The 18,328-nt window shown below is 42.9% G+C and overlaps 1 protein-coding gene across 7 annotated transcripts in view; it reads left to right on the top strand.

The window, feature by feature from the left end:
* Positions 1-929: 929 nt before the first annotated feature.
* The window catches only part of CPT1A (carnitine palmitoyltransferase 1A), a 73,481-nt gene continuing 56,082 nt past the window's right edge, over positions 930-18,328 (top strand). For 4 of the 7 annotated variants that reach the window (XM_065591918.1, XM_065591917.1, XM_065591916.1 and 1 more), the window contains exon 1: positions 995-1,163. The gene's annotated coding sequence lies outside the window, so the exon portion shown is untranslated. Of the gene's footprint in view, positions 1,164-18,328 lie in introns of all 7 variants that reach the window. The other 3 variants (XM_042862119.2, XM_005312860.4, XM_005312861.5) reach the window with 2 other exon arrangements.

The raw sequence follows: 18,328 nt of genomic DNA, 5'->3' as shown, positions 1-18,328 counted from the left end.
GGCTAAATGATATTGGATCTCAGGGCTATATTACCAGGAAGGTTCTACATATCTTGCACCTGTGTTTTCCAATGTCATGTTTTTCACTCTTTCCAAGGTGTCCACAATGACAAATGTTTGTTTCAAATAAGCTATTGTTCTTCAGTGAGACTGACTGTATTTATCTTTTGTACTTTATTGTATGGGTCAGAGGCTATTATTTCTCCCCTTGTTATAATTCTGTCAATGCTTTAACACTAAATAATGTAACCGAACAAGTTCAGCATTATGTAATGAGGGTCTAATTCAGCACTAGTCTGAGCAGGTACAACTCAAATTGACTTCAGTGGAAGTTACACCTAGTTATGTGAGGGGACAGTTAGATCCAGTGTTTCTGCTTTATTCCTTATCATCTTGTCCTATTCTCTAAAATGATCCCCTCCAGCTTTTCTCGGGGCTATTACTTTTTCTCCTTCAATATAAAGAAACCTCTAGTCCTTACATCTTGGCTTTAAAGGCAGGAACGATGGCCCCTGCATGAATTTCACACGGTATGATGGTCACCCTCCCACTTAGGTACTGTTCAACAATAAGCAAATATCCATGGCAGGATTCCTATATGAAAAGCAACGTGATTCGGTAAGGGGCCTTAGCATGAGCCCAGCTGTTCCCTGAGCACTACAGAGCCTGCTCCCTGCCTTCGCCTCACATTAGTCCCTTTTCACCAGCGAGCAGCACTCCCCCACCTCTCCCCTCCCTTCTAACACCCAGCCCCCAGCCCCTCAACAGCCCCCATTGTCCCCCCCCGCTCGGACCTTTGCCCCCGTCCGCGTCCCCATTTTAGCCCCGCCCCACGTCACAACGTCGACCCGTTCAGGGGCGGGCCGGGGACTCAGCGCAGGGGAGGAGGTGGCTTCCTCCGTCCCCGCCCGCCTCTTCCCTTCCCCTCTAGGCCCCGCCCTTTCCCAGCGCTGCGCGCCTCTTTCCCCTGCTGGCCTCCGCCCCGCCCTAGGCTGGCTGCTTGCGGGCGGCTCAGCCAATCGAGGCGCAGCCGGTAGCCGCGGCGCCCGCGCAGCTCCTTCAGTGCCTTGGTTCGGCGTTTGTGTGAGCGACCGACCGGCGCTCGCCCCGGTCCGCCACTTGTCCCGTAGCTGTCCGTCCCCTCATCGTCGCCGCGAGCCCCGGTAAGTGACATCCCCTCTGCGCAGGGACACGGCAGCGGCCGGGTGGTAGAGCTGCGCCCCGTAGCAGGGGGCCTCAGTGGCGGAGGGGGGGCTGAGGTCGCTCCCTAGCAGGGGGCTGCGGTGGGGTTGAAACCCGCCTTAGTAGTGAGGTCCCCATTAGCGAAGGGTTTAGATTGGGTGTGGTGGGGCAGGGCGATGGGCTGGGGGTGGGTGAGCACTGCAGGGTCCTCTCACAGCGGTGGGGTGCCGGGTACGTTGCCCTCCGCTGGACTGACTTCCAGAGCTGCATGTGCAACTTTTCCCTGTTGTCAACAACGAGATTCCCTCCCCGCCCCCTTCTCCTTGTTGGGGGGAATCTGGCCTGTGGGATTCTGAAAGCGACCCCTACCCAGGCAAGTCTCCCAGTCACTCTGCCGTGCTCCTGCAGGGGTGCTTCAGACTGCAGACTCACTGCACGGGCTCCCGCACTGAGGAATGAATGAAACGTCATTTTGCCTCACCCACCCAGAGCTCCTTCAAGAGAAACGGTATCCAGCTGATTCACTGTCAGCCCACGGCTCGGCCCCACCGGGGCCAGCGTCCACCTCATCTGAAGGAGTGTTCGCTCTCTGACTGAGATCACTCTGGTTAACAACGCAACATTCTAAAATAAGGCCAAATATAAAACTGTAATTGTGCAGCAGTGCCATTTTACAAGGAAATATCTATACATGAAAGTTAAAATATTCAGGCTCGGAAAGTTGCAGAAACCTTTCATTTGTTGTGCTACAAAACACTCAGTTTCTGTGATCAAATACACGAAGTAAATGATATTCCCTAGCATCTTCTCTCTAGTTCTCTGTGTGGTACAAGAAAGGGCAGGCACATCACAAAAATGTGACTTTTTGCATCCATTGACTGTATTTGTCTTGACTTCAGTTTTAGAACATTGAAGCTATAAATATGGGGAGAGGGGTAATGGTGGGATGGAGGAGGCTGTTAGAAAATAAATAATATGTAATTCGTGATTAGAATTTACCACAGTGTAATTTGTAGCTCTAGGAAAGTGGGATAGTGTGAGTGGATGTTGGCTAAAAAAACCCCTTCACAATCAGCTATCATGAGCTGCTTTCCAAATTTTCATTAACGTTTCCTGCCCACGTGTGCTCTACCATGGCACTCTTTCCTATGTTTGGGATGGTCAACTGTCATCCAGTAAGCAATCTAATTATGCTGGAACTATAACATATTTGAACTCTATCTCATACTTGTCAAAAACCTACATGCTGGACGTGGCCGTGGTCGCTGTGTTCATTGTGCCCGTCTTGTGCGTCTCGCACGGGGGGTTGCTGCACACTCGTCCAGCACCCATGCTGGACGTGGCCGTGGTCGCCGTGTTCGTTGTGCCCGTCTCGTGTGTCTCGCACGGGGGGTTGCTGCACACTCGTCCAGTGCCCATGCTGGATGTGGCAGTGGTGGTCGTGTGGGTGGTGCCCGTCTCGTGCGTCTCGCACGGGGGGTTGGAGCAGACGCGCACTAACCCGCCGTTGGGCTGCCCGGTCTCCTGGCCCTCGCACACAAAGTGCACAGGCTGGGTCAGGCCGCCCACGTTGGCCACGACGGTGGCAGTGGCAGTGTTGGTGGTGCCAGTCTCATGGGTCTCGCAGGGCGGGTTGGGGCACACCAGGGTGACGGTGCCGGGCTGCGGGTCGCCCTGCCCCACGTCGGCAATGGTCACCGTGGCTGTGGGCTGCTCCGTGGTGGGTGAGGCCAGGATGGAGACTGGCAGGTCGTGCACCGGCTGGGCATCCACCCCGCTGGGCGTCACGAAAGCTTATGCTCTAATAAATTTGTTAGTCTCTAAGGTGCCACAAGTACTCCTGTTCTTCTTTTTGCGGATACAGACTAACACGGCTGCTACTCTGAAACCTGTCATACTTGTCAGTATTCTTAGCTAACATCTGACTATAGAAAACACCTGGAAGTGAGGCACATTTCCTGATTTCATCAGGGAAGTTCACATAAAATACTACTCAAGATACTTAAAACCCTTTTCAGTGCAGTCTGTACACTGGTGTATGGCCTCTGGTGAATCTGCTGCACCAGGGGAGATTTTCCAAAAAAACCTAGTGTAGATATAGCCAAGTGCAATAGATTTCAAGTCTTATAACTCAAATTCTGTTTCTACCTTGCTGCTGATTTGTGCTTTATGTGATCAGTGAATATACTTTTTTGTTTGTTTGTTTGTTTTATTTGAAAGGCTAGATTTTGGAGTAAATTTCAACAGGAAAGATTACACTTTGCATCATGGTGTCTTTAAGAGTGCTAGGTCTAAGAATGGGGAATGTCTTTAAACTTCTTTTATTACACTATTCTCTTCCCTAAGTGTCTGATTACTTGTCTTTCCAGATCTAAAAGTATATTTACTTTAACCAGCTTATAATACGCCTTATTTGCCTGGAAATAATAATGGAGAGAAACTGCTCTCACTGATGCCAGCCAGTACTTACAGCAATGAGGTTTCGTAGCTATCAGCCCTCAGACTGATGTTTCTAACTCTGTGGATACTGAAAATGATTGATTGAGATAATGCAACTTAAAACCACTACTACAAACATGTGACTAGCATAAATACAGAGTGTCAACAGAGATCCAGAGGGTTACATTTGTAAGCTGTTATGGAAATATTAAACTTCATGCTAGTGCCTTACATCTGTAGTTGGAGAGAGAATCAGATGCATTAGCTTGGGGATGGGACAATCTGGGGAGAAGAGAGACCCAAAACCTAGGGGAGCAGACTCCAATCCTGTTACAAGTTCCAAGCTCTGCAACAGTCTTGGCATAGCTTGAAAGCTAACTACTAGTGCCTGAGCTTTCCAACACTTACAATTTTGGGGAGCTACAGCTTTCATGTATGGACCTTTTCCTTAAATGAACAATTATATTTAGAAAAACCCTTGGAAATCAGACTGAACATTTTTTTACCTACTATAAAGACTATTACCACTGAAAACAATAAGAGAAAAAAGTCTTTCAGTTTTACTTTGGGCAAAATATCTTTTTTTAGTATCAAATTCTTAGTTCTATCTTGGGCTGTATCTTTTTTCTACTTTTAATTTAAAGACAGCTTTATTCCCCCTGACTTAAAAAAAAAAAGGGGGGGGGGAGAATGCATTTAAAGTCTGCTCTTAAAACTCTCCTTTCTTGTTAGTAGCGGCACTTCCCATTTTGTTAGAGCGCTGGCAGTGAAACAGGATCTGTAGTCCGGAGCGTAAAAGACAAATTGAGCTTTTGTTGTTCAGTAGTGCATTCTGCAGCAGCATAACCTTTCACCTACTTTTCTGCAGCAGTCATGTGACTTTCTAGTGCTGTGGAGGAGGAGTGTGGTTTCAAGAAAAGAAATATCGGTTGCTCAGTGGAAGTGCCCTTCAAATGACACATCAGAGCTTCGTAAAACTAAACTGCAGATCCAAATGTATTCTTAATTATTTGGTCGGAGGATAGGGGTAAAAAAAGAGAGTGTCCAATTCAAATGTTTTCTTGTCAGGAAAAATGGTTAACCTTTACAATATGCAGAGGTAATGGAACTGGTGGATCTAGCTTCTTGCTGCTTTAAAAAATGATTGTAAGCCCAACCTTGGAGAGTTTTTCTATATAAAAAGCAACTTAAATGGAACCTTTTTTTTTTTTTTTTAAATTGGCATGCAACTAAGTTGGGTATTGTAATTCAATAAGTTCTCTAGGACTTGCAGTATACTGTAAAGTATTCCTAAACTCCAGATTTTTAAGAGAACATGCATATAAATAATTGTAAAGCAGTCCTCCCGCGTGTTCAAATCAGCTTTTTTTGTAGGGTCTATTTAAATAATGGCACCTGTGTTTGATTCTTTTTTTTTGTTTTGTTTTGTTCTATTTAGTCCCTAGGGCAAATGAAAAGTCTACCTCTCACCCACTTGCACTGTAAATCACATAATCTGCTGCCTGAGGTGACCCCACTGTTTTTGCCTCCATTGGCCCTGCTTAGCAGTCATACTGATAGCAGTTTTGAGCCCCTGGAGATTGTATGCTTAGCCGATTAAAAAGCCTGTCAATCCAGTTACCTAGGTTAGAGTACGGAGGGTAAGCATTGCAGTTCTCTTACTGCCGGAGTATTACAGAAGCTAATTAGTGGAATGTCATTATTCCGGTAATGTAAATGTATCTTTCACAACAGCAAAACCAATCCTCTCTCCCCCACCCCACCCAACCCACAAAAAAAACAAACAAACAAAAAAACCCCAACCCACTAGTCTTCAGCCCTTTCTTTGCTGCCTAGCAAAATAGCTGTATGGTGTTTTGGTTTTACATATTTGGCTTTTATGTAGCAGGATGTACTTTAAACTTCCAGAATGTCATAAAAGGTGGCTTTTGCATGGATGTATGCAATAACGTGCATTGTAGTACAGGCCTGAAGTAATGCCTTTTTGTAGGCTTGTACTGTATAGAAAAGAACATATCTGGGCAGAGAATAAGGAAAATATCTTTGTACTAGTATTTTCCTGATAAGTGAATGCCAGAGCTGCAGCAATTTTACCTTTGAACTGAGTTGAGCTGTGTGTCTGTCAGTCTGTGTTGTTAGACTGTACATTATAGGGCCTTTCCTCTACCTGTATCATGCTGCTGTGGAAGTGTGCTGGAGTGGCAGTCCTCTAGTATTTATGCAGTAAGTACAGCTCAGGCTGCTGCAGTCAGGTTCCCCCATTCTTATTTGCCCATGTGCCTCCACCTTGACAAAATAGTTTATTCTTAGACTTGGTAGAATTTGATTATTTTTTTATATATATAATTTTGATGAGTAACATTGTTTATTTTTAAGCATTTTTAAAAATTTACCTGTTTAAAATTTCACAGTTGTGCAAAATTAGAAGTTTTAAACATTTTTTTCTGGGTTTCTGTTGATTTAAATGTTCACAGTTGTGCGAAAATATTAGGGGGGGAGGGTCTCAGGCAATTATTTAAAGACAATAGATGCTGAGATTCAAAAAGTTAAGCTTTATAACAGTTAAAACCCAAAATGTCAATATCAGATGTCAAAATATACAGTAGAACCTCAGAGTTATGAACACCTCGGGAATGGAGGTTGTTTGTAACTCTGAACAAAATGTTACTCTTGTTCTTTCAAAAGTTTACAACTGAACATTGACTTAATACAGCTTTGAAACTTTACTATGCGAAAGAATAATGCTGCTTTTAAGCATCTTAATTTAAATGAAACAAGTACAAAAAGTTTTCTTACCTTGTCAAATCTTTTTTTAAACTTTCCCTTTTTTAAGTAGTTTACATTTAATACAGTACTGTACTGTATTTTTTTTGTCACTGCTGCTGATGCCTGATTGCATACTTTCGGTTCCAAATGAAATGTGTGGTTGACGGGTCAGTTCGTAACTCTGGTGTTCGTAACTCTGAGGTTCTACTGTACAAAGCAAATATCCTTAAATCAAACTATAAGTGCTCAAATAGCACTTTTCTTTTTTTGCCTATCTGAAATATGTCATCAGTTTGTGTACAGTGAAATCAACATTTACTGATAAAAATCTAATCCTTATAAGCATACTTAAGCTTGGTTTATATTAGCAACTTATATTAATATAACTTCTCACTCAGGGGTGTGAAAGATCCACACTCTTGAGTTATACTGACCTAACTTCCAGTGTAGACAGCTCTATGTCAATGGGAGAGCATCTCCCATCGACCTAGCTACCGACTTTCGGGGAGATGGAGTACCTATGGGAGAAGCCCTCCTGTTGGCTTAGGTAGCATCTTCACTGAAGTGGTACAGCTGTGCTGCTGCTGCATTTTTAAGCGTAGAGAAGCCCTCAGTTTGCCACCAGCTCATTTTGCATAGGCCTCCAAACAGGTAAAAGTTACATGACTTGGTTACTATTAGTCAGAACTGATTTTGAATTGGTGACTTAAATGTGGAAAACACTGTAACCATTTATCAGTCAGTTCCCCTATATGCAGCTGTACAAATAGGGCAGCATGAAACACGCCATTCAATTTAGATCAGTGCCTTTAAAAAAAACCTAAAAAAATTAAACTTTTGTTTCACATTGGACTATCACAGCAGCACACTACTTTTAGAACGGTGGTCCCCCACGCGGTGCCCGTGGACGCCATGGTGCCTGCCAAGGCATTTATGTGCACCCGCCTAGTGCTCAGCAGGGGAGAGAAGCTGCGGCCCTGCGCCTGCCGGGGACAGAGAACTCCGGGGCTGCACGCTGCGGGCGCCGGTGTTCTCTGTCCCTGGCAGGCGTGGGGCTGCGGCTTCTCTCCGGCTTTTCCGGGGCTGCGGGCGCTGGTGCTCTCTGTTCCTGGCAGGCGCGGGGCCGCGGCTTCTCTCTGGCTTGGAGAGAAGCCGCGGCCCCGCGCCTGCCGGGGACAGAGAACTCCAGGGCTGCGGGCGCCGGTGCTCTCTGTCCCCAGCAGGCGCGGGGCCCGCCTAGTGCCCAGCAGGGGAGAGAAGCCAGGGCCCCGTGCCTGCTGGGGACAGAGTGCTGCGTGCGCTGGTGTTCTCTGTCCTCGCGGCTTCTCTCAGGCTTCTCTCTGCACTGCCCAGAACTGCCGCCCAAAACAAAACCGCTCCGCCTCTGCAGAATGGACCGAATGTTTGATATTTATTTTGTAAAAACTCCTTAATTTTTCTTACAGGTAGATAAACAGAGCAAATTCACATGGTAAGGTGAAAGAGTAATTGCCGAATAATTTAATTAATACCTTTTACATGTAAAATTACTTTTTTATCTTATGGATTCATATATTATGTAATATTAAATATGTTTTTCGTATTATTTAATGTACAAATACAAAATAAGCCTTGAAAAATTGTTGGTGCCCGCCACACTCTTCTGAAAACATGAATGTGCTACAAAAAGGTTGGGGACCACTGTTCTAGAAGAAAAGCAGAATTTTTATTTAACTCCATTGAGATACAGGGAGAAATAATAATAAAGAAGAGTACAATCTCTTGCCTGTGCAATTTATAGACTTTTCACTTGTCCCTCTCTTCCATGCACCCCAGAAGATGGTTTTCTTTTCTCAAGAATTGCTGGAAGGGGAAGAGTTTTATAGCTGATAATATGATAGTAGGCAGAACAGCCTGGAGAAACGATACCTCCAAAAGGGGTATCTCCGCCGTCACTTGGCATTTGGCCCCCAGCGTCATTTTACTCTATATGTTAGCTCAACTGGTTTGATTCCTTGGAATCCTTACTGGGGACACTGGGTTGTTACTTTCAGCCCTCTCCACTCGTGATCAGCTCTGACCTGCTGACTAAAGACAGTTCAGCAAGGGAAACAGGACTAACTGTATAATAGCTGCACCTGAGGACATGGTGTGTATATGTGTGAAAGGGTAGTATGGTTTTGAAGTTTGTATTTGGGACTACTCCCTTGTTTGGCACTAAATTTCCCGAAACCCTTCCCCCGCCTCACCTCTGACATAGTCTCACTGTACTGGGAGTAGCAGTCAGTTTATGAAACCCAAGAGACTGGGGTGGTTCAAAGTCAAAGCTTTTTTGTGTGTATCTGTATATGTCTTCATGGCTTCTCCAGTGGGGAGCTATAATGGACTGTTCTTTATTACTGTATAACTCTGTATCAGTTATCAGTTGATAGTATTGGACTAAACAGGACGTCTTTCTTCTCCCACTTCAACTGAAAGTTCCATGCCAACTCCACAAGGGTATCAGCCCCAGCTGGTTTGGGAATAAGGTGTTCTCCATGCCAGGGGTTTTTAACCTTTTTCTTTCTGAGCGCCCCCCACCCCAACATGCTATAAAACCTACATGGCCCACCTGTGCCGCAACAATTGTTTTACTGCATATCCAGTAGATTAAAAGCCAGGGCCGGTGTTAGGAGGTAGCAAGCAGGGCAATTGCATGGGGCCCCACGCATAGCTAAGTTGCTTTGGCTTTGGCTTCATCCCCCGGCGGTGGGGCTCGGCTTCCGCTTTGTGCCCTGGACCCCAGCAAGTCTAATGCTGGCCCTGCTCTGTGGCTTATTTTGGTGGACCCCCTGAAACCTTTTCACAGCTCTCAAGGGGGCCCAGGAACCCACAAAATAGTGCTGTGTTGGGTGTCTTGGTCACAACACAATTCTATTTAATAGGGTAGGTGGGTCTTTAATCATCTTCCCAAACCATAGTAAGAACTTGGACCATGCAAGTTATTAGCATGATTTGGGAACTCTGAAGCCATTTTTACACTTCAAAATGGAACTTTGTAACCAGATCCCCCATTATGCTTCTGCTTGGACCTCAGTGGGTTTTTGTTGGTCAGGTCTAGATGCAGGTCACTGGTTTTTGTTTCTTTCCCTCCCTTCCTCCCCCTCCTTAGCATTGCCCAAATTTAGGAGGGGAAAGGAGGTAAGTGGCAGAATTAAAGTAGAAATCTGGGTAAAACTTCGAAAAGGATCTCCTGTAGAATGCAGGCTAAGAACAGCTAATGTGAACAATGCACATTCTCAGAAAGCTGCCCAAGGCTGACCACAGGAATCAAAGGATATGCTTACACTACAATAAAAAGACCTATGGCATGGCCTCAACTGGCATGGGCTTGCAGGCTATAAAATAGCAGTGGAGATGTTCAGGCTTGGACTGGGGCCAAGACTTGGAGACCCTCCCTCCCTTATGGGGTCTCAGAGTCTGGACTCCAGCTCAAGCCTGAACTTCTGCACTGCTGAGACCCCGCGAGGGAGATGGGTCTCCAAGCCTGGGCTCCAGCCCAAGCCTGAACATCTATGCTGCTATTTTTAGCCCTGTCCGTTTACCTTGGCTCTGAAACTTGGTGCCACGGGATTTGTATTGCAGCGTAGATATAGTCAAGCTTACAATACATAAGTGCAGCTTGCTCTTTGCCATTGGCCCCAGCAAGCCACCCAAAGACTCAGACATCAGGTTGCCTGTAAACATTCTGGTTTGCAACACATCCCCAGTGTTGCTGCACGTGTGTGAAGGACTTTGGCTCATCACTGTAGATGCACACTGTAAATGCAACTCTTACCCTGAATAACTTTTTAAATATTACTTTTCAAAAGGGACCGTGTCAGAAACTAGGTCAGATCAATCCAGGGTAGGTGCTATGAGTTTCAAAAGGATGAGAGCCTTGGGTCGAGCCCCAGGTGTGCTAAAAAAAAATTAAAAACTGTTACATTTGGATGATGTGACTTTGGGGTGGAAGAGTGCTGTATCTTGGGAACCCCTTGCTCAAACAACCTAAAACTTGGACTACTAACTCTATACCATGGACTGCCCCAAGGCAGAGAAGTTTTCACGACAAATCAGTCAGCATGCAGATTTTAGAGTACTTTTCAAAATTTGGCTATTAAACAGTAAGCTAGTGCCAGTCTTAACTGTAGTGGTGCTGTGACCCCAGTATAATTGTTTGCTAGAGTCAGTCAACTTAATTTTGTTGTCATCCAAGTTAAATAGTAGTTAAACTGAATGTTTCTTTAATTCAGGTTTGAGCGCTATGTACATCTGAAACATCATTCTGTCTATGTCTCTGATTATGTCTGTATTCCTTTTGCTCCATCCTTACGCTAGAGCCATCAGATGCATCTGTCAGGTAGAACATTTTGGCTCATGCAAGTCTCAAGCCATTTCTGTGCAGTGAATATTTATTTTCACTTTTGCTTTGCAAATTTCTCTAAACAGTGTTGCATGTCTGATGTATGACTCGTCTTAAAATACAACTTTGTCATAGTCACTGCACTATCAGTTGTACCGATAAGAATTAAGTGCAGTGAGTTTCTATGTGTGTCTTTGGCTGTTTACTTGCTAAAGTTGAATAGCATGATTAATATCAGTAAGGATGAGTAGAATTTGAGGAAAATAGGGCACTGCTTTGAAATGGAAATACTTAAGTGAATAGCAGTGCTTGGAGGGCTTTCACAGGCAAATTTAGACATCAGTTCTTGAAGGGGTGTCATGTGACACGGAAATGAGATAGCTACCCTGATTCTGAGCTTCTGCTGTCTTACCACTATTTTTTTAAACTTGGAAAACATTAATACTATTACTTTCCTGTCATGAATGACTACTATAAATAGAAAACGGATTCTGACTATTGGCTATCTGGGTCCCCATTTAAGTGGTTCAGAACCACATGCTTCTTCACACAATTTTCTGAGGACATGAATTCTAGCATTCTTTGAATGGCATAGCAATAAGTGTTCAGGTAAGCTTCCTAATAGCTATACATGAGTATGTAAAATTCTAGAAAAACCTGATCCCCAATCTAAGGTATCTTTGGCATTCCACTGAATTGCATGTTTTTGGATTAGCTTCATGTTATGAGGTCATTGTTCAAATATTGCCTTATGTGAGCAACAGATTCACACCAATGAAGAATTTTTTGGCATCTTTAAGCATGAATAGTCAGCTACCCTTAGGGCCAAATTCTGCCATGATGAAGGTGGATAAAGCACCCCAGAAGTTAATGGAGTTGTACTCAAAACAAGCCTGAATGTGACCCTAAATTACCAAACTGATACTCCCATGAACAGAATTCTCTAGTATGGGCTGTGTAGAACAAACTATTAATTGAATAGTGAAAACTCTGAAATATAAGTTAGAGATCACAACTGGTTTTTATTACTCATCTCCCATGTTGGCTTGGTTGGGCAGGAGTGGATTCAGTTACCTTTCTTCTAAGGCCGTGGCTACACTCGAAACTTCAGAGCGCTGCTGCGGGAGCGCTCCCACGGCAGCGCTTTGAAGTGCAAGTGTGGTTGCGCGCCAGTGCTGGGAGAGAGCTCTCCCAGCGCTGCAGGTACTCCACCTCCACGAAGGGATTAGCCAGGGGTGTGTTTTCACACCCCTGAGTGAGAAAGTTGCAGTGCTGTAAAGCACCAGTGTAGCCATAGCTTAAGTGTGCAGAGCATTAACCCCTGTAGAGCAGTCTCTTCAGTTCTAGAGCTTAGTCTTCATTAGAAATGTTATCCTACAATTTCATGCTACGATCACGGATTGAGCATCATCAGCGGGAGCATTAGTGTAGATAGGGCTTCAAGCAGACATCACAATTTTAACTGCTGTTTCATTGAGCCCTGGTCTCCACTGCAAACTTATGTTGATCTAACTGTTGCTCAGGAGTGTGGAAAATCCACAGCTGTGAGCAATGGAGTTATACCAACCAAACTCCTTTTTGGGCTCAGGATCCATTTGTAAATGTTTATGGCCTGTCACGACCCAGTAAATAGTCTGGGGGTGGAGCCCTGGGAGGTTTCAGTTGAGTCCTTGCGCCTCCTCCCCCAGGTGGGTTGGGTCGGGTTGGGTCCTGCCCGGCACTGACCCCACAGTGGTGGCTCCTGCAGCTTCTTTGCTGTGGGGCTGGCTGGGGTTGGCTCTGGGCGCTGCAACTTCCGGGATTGCATCGCTGCTCAGGTTTGGCCCCGCCCCACTGACTGGACCAAGTTTGTGTGAGTAGAGGTGTGACTTGGCTCATGGGGTTTCAGTGCCACTCACTGAAATTTGGGCAACCCAGACTCCCAACATCATGACAGTTGGGCCACAGCTCAGTGGTGCTGGGACCCCAGAAGTTGTAGTGCCTGGAGCAGGGAGATGAACCCAACCAGCCCCATAGGACAGGGGCTACCACGTGGCCCTTTGAAACATTCTGGCAACCTAATTTTGGGTTCTGATCCCTGGGTTGAGAAACCCTGCACTAGTGCTCCCCCTCCCATCATTGTTACCACAGTAGAGCTAAAATTTTCATAGCAATGTTGGAAACTTTATGGGGGGAAATCCTATTATAGGCACAGCCTTGAGATATTTTGCATAGTGCCCCCTACATCTTTTTTTCATTTTTCTCTCTTTCCTATATTCTAAATTGACAGGTAATTTTTATTTCTCTTAGAAAACTTGCCGTTGTTTTGACTTTTCAGTTAATTGATTTTACTGGTTGATAGCCATTTGATTTGAAACTTGCATCATCTGTTTGAAGTAACTTGATAATTACAATATGAAAATGAATTGCTGGCTGTCTCATCTGACTTTGTTTTCTGAAGCATATTTTATCTATTTTCAAATTGATAAGTTTACAAACATTTTAATATAGTAGACCACATTGTAAAAGGCCACCAACTTGAAAATCACATTTTTACCTGAAAATCTTGTTCTTGCTATTAAAAATAATACCCACAACTTGTAAAATTGAAAGACATAAGAAAAAATGTATTTCACTTTTTTCTGTTTACTTTGCACTTTTGACTGCAGTATCTATGCAGCTGGCAAGGGTAGAGTGCTAGCAGGGCAATGGGCAGAGTTAAGTCTGCTCTTGCAGACACACATGCAGACAAATAGCTTGTGAACTGCACTAACAGTGATTTGAAAGATTATAATTATTACTATTTTTGCAAGTGTAGATGCAGCCCAATAGTTTAACAGCAATGGTAGCAGACAGGGAGGGAGCAGTGGGCCTGATTGTGCTTCACAGATTGTGTTTCACAGAAACATCAAACAAGATGAGTTGATAGACTTCAGTTCTTCTGCAGCATCCAAACTGGGATAGACATATAAGGGAGTTCAGCTTGATGTATGTGTAATCATAGTTATATTTTAAGAAAATTATTTCAGAACTATAAAAATCCAGCATTTTACTTTTGTGTGAATCAAGTGCTGTATTTTTGATGTAATGATGATGAGGTGGTCACTTTGCTATGAGAGAGCGTGAATAATTGCTGAGAGTGAGATGTCTATTGGAACTGTGGACCTTATTCATAAGGAATAGGACCTGGTTTCTGAAAATGAATTTGCATATGAAAAAAACAGGAATGTCAGAAGAGAATGAGATTTGTTTTTTACTAATTTTTTCTTTTGGAGCTTACTGCCAGTTTGTTGGAGATCTGAAGAGGCAGCAAGGCAGGCTGTTCCACTACCTCATCTCTGAACTGCCAGATGAATGACTCTCATGTTTTCCCCTCTGTGATGATTATGCTTTTGTTTCCACCCAGCTGTACTTAGCTGAAAGTAGAAACTATGGTAAATTCCTGAGATAAGGGAAAAATAAGGCAAATAGCAGTGTTTGCACCTTTTTGCTGTGCTGTGGCATATGACCTTTATCAAAACCCACATCCAGGTGAAAATATTTTGATTAAGGCTAATGATTACTGCTGTGTGAGATCTTGCAGTATAATTTTTTTGCAGTTCATCTGTTGGTTATAATGGAAAAGAGATTGCTGGAATGGCTGTGCAGAATACTTGCTTACCATTAAACTGTGAAACTGATGGCAAAGTGGAAGTAATCTTGCATAATAGTAAGTCATTCTGAAACGCTGGCACTGACTGTGTTGTGTTTTAGCTACTGCAGTTTTTCTGCCAGCTGGAATGTCTACCTTAAGTCAGTTGCTACAGGATGACATGGTTTGTATACTTTGCTTAGCTGGCATAGAAAGTCTTGACTAATACACTTATGAGCCACAACACCAGGAATCTGAAGAGAATTTTGGCATACTCTGAGGATTCTTCCATCTGCCTTCAATTTGTAAAATTTGTGTGGAGATTTTTATTTATAATCTACTTGGACTTATTATTTATTTTTATATCATATGTCAAGACACAAAAAAGGTCACTGAAAAAATGTTTGGCTTACTAACCTGCCTTTGCTGCAGATAGAACAAGTAGAAACAGTTTCACAAATCACACAGGCACAATGTTTCTTAGTTTCTAGCAATATAACTGTCTTTTCTCTGTAGTTTTTAAGATAGTTAAATATTCACATGGAAAAAGGTCATGTTCAGAAGTAAGGTACAAAGATTAAGTTTTCCCATCTGTTGAGAGTAGTGCCACTACCTGGAAAGGATGTTATCAATCTTAATTAGTAAATGTTGTAGACCTTTTAAAGCACTTTACATACCTGCTATGTTAGAGGTATGTTCAGCTGCACTAATTAAGAAAATTAGTTGGCTGTTTCTAGTGTCATCAACGGTGAAAATATTCTCTTCTGTTTAATATCAAGTTAAGATAATTGCAGGAAGCTCAAACTTCTTTCAGTACTATTATTTCAGTAGCTACCTGCCTTAACTGCAGTACTGTGGCCCTTGGTTATAACACTGAAGCACCCAACATAATCTTGGAACATAGACATAACTGAAGCATTTCTGAATCTTGCTACAGCCTTGGGTTTCACTAGGTTTAGTCCAAAACCTTGGACTTACCATGCCCTATTCTGAATGCCAAACTGTGTCAACCCTAGAGCGTGTTGTTGAGTTTTAACTTGGTCCAGCCAAATGATATGTCAGTTAACTGTCAAAGCAAAGGCAAACAAGAAATTATATTACTTCTGGGTTTCTTTTCTTCTTCCAATAACTGGAAAAGTGTCTGACCCATAAGATAATTTAAATAACCTTTCTAACTACTTTGAAGAAAGGGATGAGGAAGAAAATGATTGGCTCGTTGTTTCTGAAGAACCTAAAGTTTAACAATTTCCATGGTTGGAATCTGCTCAGAAAACTGGGACGCCTCTTAAAACGTATGTTCTACCATGTATAACTTCTTCTGATAACATCTGTTTGTGAAGTAACTCTTATTTCTGTGCATGTTTATAGCGATAAAGGCTTCACTCTTGTGGTTTTTCTTTTGAAATATAGCTGCTTCAGAACAGGCAAAGACTCTGGCCAATTGCACGACATTTCCCAAGGCCTATTAGATTCCAGTTTTAAACTGAAAGTTTAATGTGGCTCAATGAAAATGAGCATGCAGTCGACTTTCTAACGAGAATTGGATTTAATGTACTTTCCAGTGATGCCCCTCTCCCAAACTCTTTAAACAATGTAACTGTAACTTGTCAGTATCACTTTCTCGCCTCTCTATCTCCACTGCTGCTGTTTGCCACAAGTGCTCACCTAATCGACCACAGTTGCAAGTGTATTTTTAGGTCTCACTGATATTCTCTGGGCTCGCTGCTTGTGACGAGACTGCATTCTCTGCTTACTGTTTCTCCAAGGAATCATTAACCTTTGATCTTGAAAAGAGAATAGTAGAAGAGCCTTTTTTCATTTTGTGTACTTAGTTTGTCATCAGGCATTTAATTAGCATTTATGTACAGAGCACACATTTCACAATAATCTGTAAATATTATTAAAATACTGAGGAGACCACTTCATAAATTGTTAAGTTGGTTTGGAGGTGATAGTGGTGGAGATACACTCACTCACCAGATATTGAGATATGGCTGAACCTTGTAGCCTTAGAAATCTGCACTTCTGTTTTATTCAGTTGCTTTGCATTTACTAATTTGCATCTTCTGAGCTCTTATTACTGCTGCTATTATTACTTAAAATGTCTGGTTTCTTCTATTTAAATGTTTTAAAATGTACTGTGACTCAGAAAGGTTTGGCCTCTTGACTACTGAGGAAGTGGCAGGCCTTTGCTACAGCAGGGGAAACCAAAGAATTTTCTGGTTCTGTAGCAGATGGGCCATAAAATGGGTGGGAAGCAAGTGGCTAAAATGAGTGCAGGGGTGGAGAGTGCCTGGATATCTCATTAAGGGCAAGGGAGCTGGGGGGGGGGGGAACAGGGGAGGTGATCTTCAGCTGCCTTTTGTATTCTCCCACCCTACACAGTCATTAGATCTGTGAATGAAGAGTGGGTTCTTTCTACCAATAACATTCCCAAAAAAATCTCTGCTACAGAAGAGTCTGATGCTAAATGCCCCCTTTGTATATAATGTTTTCTAACACGTTTAGTTAGACTAAATCTTTTCTCAGTGAACGTGATGCTGTTTCAGATATAGATAGTGGTTATTCTGCTGTGTTCTAGGAGCTTGTTCACTAGAACATGCAATAACATTTTTCAGATGTCCACTTCCTAACTCCAAGTGCCTTTTTTTATACACTTGATTAAATGAACGGGTCCTGTAACTGCCTTCTTTGTGGGTTTATGATGATTTATTTTTCAAATCTAAGATCCTGATTTTTTTTTTAACACAGCATTTTACTTTGTGTTCTCTGACATAAAAGGTGATACAGAGAGAGAAAGTGGGTGAGGTAATATATTTTATTGGACCAGCTTCTGTTGGTGAGAGAGAAGCTTTCAAGCCAAAAAGAGTTCTCTTTCAGGGCTTGGAAGCTTGTCTCTCTCACCAACAGAAGATGGTCCAGTAAAAGATATCTCACCTACCTTGTATCCTGGGGGGACCCAGATGGCTACAACCACACTACATACATCAAAGGTGAAAAGGCTGTTTAACAGTTGTTCCCTGAAATTATAGGGGAATATGGGTCAGGGGCATGTCTGGTTAAAAGTTAACCTTTGGTTGGGCAGTATAAATGTCCTAAAGAGTCACAAAGATAACATAGTGGGCAGGATTAACAGGTAGATTTAGCTGGAGAGGTCAGCAGTATTATTTGTTGTTTTTTTTCTTGCTTGGGAAAACCAGCTGGGCTGGTATCCACTGTTGTTTTGTTATAATAGAGAAAAAGCATGCTGAACTGTGGTTCCCTTTTTTTAACCTTGCTTTGAACGAGTGGTCTAACTTCAGCTGGTTTCAGTAAGATAGAAAACAGGAGAGTGTGTGGAACAGGCAAGTCTTACAATGTCCTTTCAGGAGGAAAGTGTAAGATTTCTTTACACTTGTATGGATGTGAATGTATTTTTAAAGAACACGGAAATGAAGAAGTTCTGTTTCAAAATGACATTTTTTTGAAAATCATAGTCAACTTTTTAATACTCTAAGATTTTGCTGAGTCCTAAGAAAGTCACCAACACCCTAGCTTTGTGGTTCACTGTTTGGGGTGAGGCTTATTAGCATATACTGTATGGAAACATTTTGCTGACTACTAGTTTTCCTGCAGCTAAAATGAATGATTGTTTTGCTCTTGGTTTGAATGAGTGGTGTGGCATCTGTTACTAAACATTGGCAAATCGAGTTGATGAATAAAACGCATGCTCAGTTGAGCTGTGCCCTTCTACCTACTTTACTGACAAACATGTGACTGCTTCAGAAATGTGGAAGAGGGGAATGCATGGAGCAGATTATTAAATTGGCTTCAGAGAAGCAGAAGAGAATTCCCCTAAAGAAAAGGGCTTCAAGGAAGCTGTCTTTTCTCTGTAGTTTTTAAGATAGTTAAATATTCACAAGGAAGCTTTTTTTTGGCTACACAACCAGTATTTATTCTGAAAGGTTTTTTTCTTTTTTTTTTTTTTT

Source organism: Chrysemys picta, chromosome 4, assembly GCF_011386835.1.
Source record: "Chrysemys picta bellii isolate R12L10 chromosome 4, ASM1138683v2, whole genome shotgun sequence".
Classification (NCBI taxonomy): Eukaryota; Metazoa; Chordata; order Testudines; family Emydidae; genus Chrysemys; species Chrysemys picta.
Note: the sequence above shows the minus strand (reverse complement) of the source record. Positions and strands in the feature narration are given on the sequence as shown.